Here is a 7,559-nt window from a genome sequence, read left to right on the forward strand (position 1 = left end):
CAGAATGTCATTGTTAACCGGGATTTTCTGTTCCTTTTCATTGGGGAGGGAATGAGTTTATTTTGCTTCAGGAGGCAAACTGGGCCAAATATTTGGTTTAACAAGTATATCCAACTTGTCCCTTTAAGGCACATAGAAATATTGCATACTCTGATTTGCTTGTGAATGGGGCCCTGCTCGCTCTGGGCTATTAGCCTGTGATACCCTGTTCCAATGTGTGCAGAGTGTTTTTTTCCCTCACACCAGCTGGGTTTCCTACAATTTAACTCAACCCAGTTCTGGCAATATCCACTCAGAGATAACATCACATTCCACAGATATACAGCTCAGTCCCACAAGACTGCCCTCCAATTCTGAAGCCAATGTCATCCCAGGTTGTTATCTGGGCTTGTGACCAACTGGTTATAAATCACAGGTTCCCACAGGCCCCTTCTTGGGTTTTATTAATTTACTAGAGCAACCCACAGAACTCAGGAAACCCGTTTACTCACTACATTACCAGTTCATTACAAATGATATTAAAGGATACAAATCAACCGCCAGATGAAGAGGTACAGAGGGCAAGGTAACAAAGGAACTTCTGTCCTGGTGGAGTTTGGAGCCCGGCATGGTGGCACGTGAAAGCACTCTGGTCCACCAACCTGGAAGCTCTTCTAACCCCCTCCTTTGGGTTTTTATGGAGACTTCATTACATAAGCATGACTTATTAAATCATTGATAATTGGTCATTGATTCAACCTGCAATCCTTTTTCCCTTCCTTAAAATCAGGTGGGACTGAAATTTCTACCCTTCTGTTCATGGTTGGTTCCCCTGGCAACCATCTCCCATCCTTAGGTGATTTCCAAAAGTCACCTCATTAACATAAGCCCAGTTGTGGTGAAAAAGGGCTTGTATGAATACCAAGACACCCATTTCACTTTTATAGCTCTGAGGCTTTTTCAGGAAAGGAGAGCAAGAGGCCAAATATTACAACAAATGAATGATGTTCCTATTGCTGTCATTTCTCAGGAATTTCCAAGGGATTTGGGAGCTGTGACCCAGAAACTGTGGACAAAAGCCAAATACACATGAGAAATATATATTTGGTCATCTGAATGACCAAATATATATTTCTTATAAATCACAATATTGCAAGGGTCATATGACTAATTCTGGCCAGTGAAGGGTTAGTGGAAGTCATGACTGTCAGTGTGGCATTGGAGCATTTAATTGCCAATGCAAGACCTTTCCTATTCCTCTTTTCCTTGGTACAGCAGACATCTATGTCCTACCTGTACCTGCTTTGTCAGCCTGTCATGGACTGAAGGTGAAGAGAAGAGTCCCAGCCAACACATAATGGGCACATAGTGTGATCACAGGTTATAGCTTTGTTGTTCTAAGTTGCATATAGTTCCAAACTTACTGATATATATGTATGTATACACACACATACTGGGGTGCCAAAAAAATGTATATAAGTGGACACTTTGGTCAACGTTGCTCAAGCAGTAGTTCGCTGTAATCAGAAGTGTCTGGACACTGATGGGAACCAGTTTGAGCACCTCTTGTACTTGCAGAAGTCAAATGTGACTTGTATTCATCTTTTGTTATTGGTATATATTGAGTATTACAATTTTAATACAGTTTTCCTTTCTTAAAATATCCTAAGGTGAAAATTTATTTTTCAAATAACTACCTCACTATCAGTTATTGAATGCCTTATCTTTTAATAGCCATTCAATGCCATTCTTTAAGACAAAATATTTCATTATATATGTGTGTGTGTGTATATATATATATATATATATATATATATATAAAATAAGCCCTAAAACTTGTCCTTTTCATTAACAAAAAACTAACTTTATGTTACAGCATTTCCTTTGTAGACATAAAGATATTCCCAAGATTAATGATGAAAAAAATGGATAAAAAAAGTAAATGTTAGAAATTATGTTCTAAGCAGTGTACAGAAGGTATAACAGGAAACTCCAAAATGAACTATTCTTAAACAGCCACACTTGGAATATATGAGCAAGAGTAAACTGGCCAATAATGAAATGCCATGCTCTCTGATTTTAAAAATTAAGAATCAGAATTAAAATAACCTCAAATAGTTCAGTTTTGTTTAGACTCTAGTCTTCTATTAGGAGGATAAACTCTTGACGTTTAAAACAAGATGTAATTCTTCAGGTGTATAATTTGAAGCTAGACAGGAATGATAGCTGTACCTAAAAAGTGATGCTGAGAGGAAATTACTTCTCTTGGATGCACATACTGGATTCTCATCTTACAAGCACTTTGTCTTAGCAGGTGAGACAGAGAAGCATATAGTGTTTCTACGTGTGTTCAACTCTTTGACACGCTTATAAATGTTATAGGTGAATATTAATAGCACATTCCTTGTAAATCATCCCCAACCACTAAAGGCTGAAAGTCACAGATCTATGTACATGTCAAATGAAAAACTGTTAGCATATTTGAAAACTGGAAAAGTGTTGGGGTCCACACCTTTTGGGAATTGCTAAAATAAGAGAATATTTTTATGAGCAATGTGTGTGGGGACTATGCAAATTTACTAAAAGCAAATGGACTTGGGAAAAGGAACAGATTGAATGAATTTTCACCCCTCCTTTCTTGTTTTGTTGATAGTAATAAGGTTAACAGAATAAAAAAAAGATTCAGTTTTCTAAAAGAATTATAAAATGTTTTTTTATATTATGATACTTTAACTTAAAGTAATACAGGTTTTACAAGCTATAATAATATAATCTCTTTGCCTTTTACTGTAAATATATTTGCTAAATATAATATATTGATAGCATACATCAGATACTAAATTATTATATGTAATATGATATTTTCATGTAGAATATTATAACTTTATTGATAAAAATGTATAAAGATCTTAGGCTGAGGCAAAATTGGGAAACATTAATTCCTACTTATGAAAGACAATTTCTTTGTGGTTGTCACTTCTTTAGAAGCATTGGGTCTAAGTGGGATGAGGGGGGATGGAAATAATAATAAGGGATCCCCTTTTTTTAATAGTGCAAAACCAGGACTACCAGCTTAGTCTGTGTAGAGAGTGCTTTAGCAATGTCCTCCATGGGTAACTTCAATATTAGTATATTAGCAAGTACTATTTACTTTTTAAATTTATTTTATTATTTTTAAAGATTTTATTGGGAAATTGGGGGAGGGGAACCACATTGGGGACTCGAAAAAGGGGAACAGACAAGTTGCTGTCTTTTTGTTCTTCAGTTTAATTGTGGAGGACGTTGCTTCACTGACCCTGTTGGTATTATCATTGCGCCCTTCCCGGGTGAGGCAGTCACTCACCGGCCATTGAACAGCTGCTCATGGTAACTCAGGCAGCTTACGAAAGCGCATGCCAGCTGCCGGCCAGCCCCTCTGCAGCCTATACCATCACAGGTGACTCACGGCTGCCCAACTCCAGGTCGAGCTGTTGTTCACCGTCTTAACTGTAGAGGGCGCAGCGTCACTGGCCCTCCTGTGGGATCCAAACCAGGGCCCTGCTGCTCAGAGCTGGCGTCCCAAGCCAACTGCTAACCAATGCGCCACTAGGCCAGCCCAGCAAGTATTATTTTTTGGAAGTTAATATTAAATATAGGTATTACAGGGATCTTTCAAGTATTTGTCTATTTCTTATTCAATTTTACATTGTCAGGTCCTAGGAAAAAGAAACAATGGTAAAATTTCATGTAGTACACTATGCTATTAATACTTAACTGGTATGTGTTTTTTTATGCGTTACAAAAAAAAATCCTATCTTTCACCTCTTACCTTCCCCATGGCCCGCCGCTCTAAATACTCCTTGACGGAGGCTGACTGAGCTGGCAGGCCCACCTTTGCCCTTCCCACCTTTTTTCTGCTTTATGCCTGGAGTGCAGAAAGCTCCAACAGTCATCTTGGGACAATGAGGTAACCTAAAGATGGAGACCAGGATATAGGTAGTAGGGCACAATGAGACAAAAAGCTTGGGTCCCGAGGCCCATAAAGCCATCATCCAAGTCCAAACCACCTGTTTCCTGACTTCTTTTATGTAATGGAACATAATTCTTTATCTTATTTAAGTTCTTCACATTTGGGATAAATTTTGCTAGTTTCCAAACACAGCTCATCAGTGATCCAGGCTTCAGTTCATTGGAATGCCCCGGGAAGGATGTAATATGTCAATAAGATATGTAACATGTTATACATACATGTATATACACATATATGCTATACATATATACACACAATATTTTGTATTTTGTATATATACACACAATATTTGTATATATGCAAATATATTAAATTGAAGTTTACTGCATATAAGAAGATTAGCTGTGATTTAACTGAGACTTAAATATAACTTAATATAGTATCTATAGAACTAGAGACATTAGAAGTTATTGAAATGAGTCTCACTGAGTACAATCCCGGAAATACTCATTAAAATGTTGGTTCCTATTGTTTTGTTTTGTTTTCTATAAATTTACTGAGATGTGTGTATGTGTGTGTGTGTGTGTGTGTGTGTGTGTGTGTGTGTGTTCTGTGATTTTGACACCCAAAATTAAAAGAAAAATATTGATTTGAAGATTCTGTTTTGGTTCTTATCAACTCACATTTCCCTGTGTAATCAAACACTATCAACGAGGGCAGGGCAGAAACTATGAGAATACTCAGGGTGCTCAATCGTAGCTTCTGATGTCAGAATGGTAGAATGATTGATTTTTCTTCAGTTTCTTTATAAAGTACTATTTTAAAGCCATGTACCCCAAAACTGGAGGACCTCATAGTTTCTTAGATTGGAAACATAATATATTTAATCAAACCAGGTCACTTGGTTTTTTAAAATCCCAACAGAAGAAATGTTCTGGTCTGTACAAGAAAATAGATAAAAGACATATATTCTAACCCTGGACCCCAGCACCCCAGGTGGACATTAACCCTCACAGCTGAAGCAGGGTAACTAATGTGATTTTGTCTTCAGTAATAGTCCTTTATTCTTAATGAACCCATCCAACAGCTGTCAAGCTCAAAGAAAGACTCTTTCAATCTATTGAATGAGGCCATTACTATCTCAGCTCTCTCCTCAATAAGAAACAACAACAGAATGTTTCCAAGATTCAATACATTATTATAAATTTACCTTGTGCCAAAAGTCTCATTATAACCAAGAAAGCAAAGGCTGCTTTTCAACTTCCTTGCAGCACCTCAGTGAGGTCTACCAGTCAGCTCATTATAGAAAAGAAAAATTTTCAGGTGTTCAATTCTTTACATCTCTTAAAAACCCTGGTGATGGGCAGCCCCTTCAGTGAAAAGAAAAATCACATTTTTTTTTTCATGGCTGGCTTTCTTTCCAAGCTAGAATGAGATAATGTTATAATGAAACCTTGTAGCTCTTTTCTTTCCTAAGCCATGCTTTACCAGCTATGGAATAACTTCTGAAAGTTAAATACATGTGTGTACAAGAATCTTTGTACCCCTTGTCTAAGAGAGAGGAAAATCACACAAAAAAAGGTAGGAATCATTGAAAAGAATATGTTGAATTTGCTGCAGAATGACAAATTGGAAATATCTGCCTTATCTTTCTCTACATCATGTGGTTTTCAAAAATTGTCCCCTTTGAGTTCTGTCGCTTTTGAAAACAGTAACAATGAATTATCCTCTGGTGTTTTCTCACACATCCTCAGCACACCCATGGCTGCCTTTTTCTCCACTTAGTATCCACATTCATCTCTTTGGTTCAGCTAGACAACATTGGGAATCAGGCCAGCCCCATACTCCTCAGCCCTTTTATCTTAATAGGATTTTCCAGAAATCATATGGTTATGGATCATACAAATTATGTTGTCCATCAGCTCTCAGTAGCAGGAAAGTATCTGTTAATGAGATTTCAGTATTGATACACACCGACACTTTCCAGAAAGTTTATGGCATCATTTTCAATGTGTAGGAAACAATATCTCAAAGGATAACCAAACTTAAATAGCACAGGAAATAGAAAATGATAGACTTAAAATTATGGTCATATGGACAGGTTGCTTATTTTTGGCTAATATTTCTCAGCAGAAATAAAAATGTGTTTTGTTATTCTTCCAGTCTGGAGTTACTACCTACTGCTCCAAAAATCAACATTTGATAACATTAAATAATTCCTGCCCGTAGAGGATACATAAGTTCTCAAAATGTTTGCATACATATAAACTGAGCAGTATCTGGAATTCAAGTTCAACATCTGCCTTTTTTCATTTCCCATGATTGGCACACATACAGGAAGGCAGCGACTTTGAAAGTCATTTCCCAAAGGGGCTTCAGTGGGTCACTGCTAGATATTCCTTGACAGAAATATATGTAGGAAAAAGAGCGTCCTTCAATGAAAAACTATGATGTTTTTCTATGTTTAGGTGACAACTTGCCAGGTTATTTGATTTTAGTCTCTCACTGTCTTTGAGCTATTTTACAATTCTATAAGTGGTAGACATCTAATAGAAATGCAAAATAATTCTATAGACAAGCAAAGTCAGTCCTGTCCTCTACAAGATCAACAGACTCCCCTTCTCCTCTGGTAGAAACACCAATATTACTTCCATGTAAACATTTATCTTAATGCTCCTGATCCAGAACTGTGTCTGTTTTTTTTTAACCTTTTCTATGTGGTTCTCTCACTGATTATGAGGAAAATAAAATATTTAATATATATTCACTTTTATATCTGTATGTAAGTCAACTTACCCCTTTATTGTCTTTCAATGTGTATATATACACAGAGGGTGCAAAAAATGTATACATATTTTAAGAAAGAAAAAACTGTACTAAAATTGTAATACGCAATATATACCAATAACAAAAGATGACTACAAGTCACGTTTGACTTCTGCAATTACAAGAGGGGCTCAAAGTGGTTACCATCAGCGTCCAGGCACTTCTGATTATGGCAAACTACTCCTTGAGCAACATTGACCAAAGTGTCCACTTGTATACGTTTTATATATATGGTTTGACAAATAAGTTCACAAACATTACAATGATATTGCTAACCTTTTTTAATATCAGGGAAATTATTCATTATGAATTTGTACCAACTGGACAAACAGTTAACCAAATTTACTATTTGGTAATGTTGAAAGGGTTGCATGAAAAAGCTAGACGACCTGAACTTTTTGCCAACAATTCATGGCTCTTGCATCACGACAATGCACCAGCTCACACAGCACTGTCTGTGAGGGAGTTTTTAGCCAGTAAACAAATAGCCGCATTGGAACACCCTCCCTACTCACCTGATCTGGCCCCCAATGACTTCTTTCTTTACCTGAAGAAAAGGAAATATTGAAAGGAAGACATTTTGATGACATTCAGGACCTCAAGGGTAATATGATGACAGCTCTGATGGCCATTCCAGAAAAAGAGTCCCCAATTCCTTTGAAGGGTGGACTGGACGCTGGCATTGGTGAATAGCTTCTCAAGGGAAGGTGCTTTGAAGGTGACCATAGAGATATTCAGCAATGAGGTATATAGCACTTTTACTAGGATGAGCTCGCGAACTTAATTCTCGGGCTTCGTGTGTGTG

This window comes from Hipposideros armiger, unplaced genomic scaffold (genome assembly GCF_001890085.2).
Source record: "Hipposideros armiger isolate ML-2016 unplaced genomic scaffold, ASM189008v1 scaffold_89, whole genome shotgun sequence".
NCBI lineage: Eukaryota > Metazoa > Chordata > Mammalia > Chiroptera > Hipposideridae > Hipposideros > Hipposideros armiger.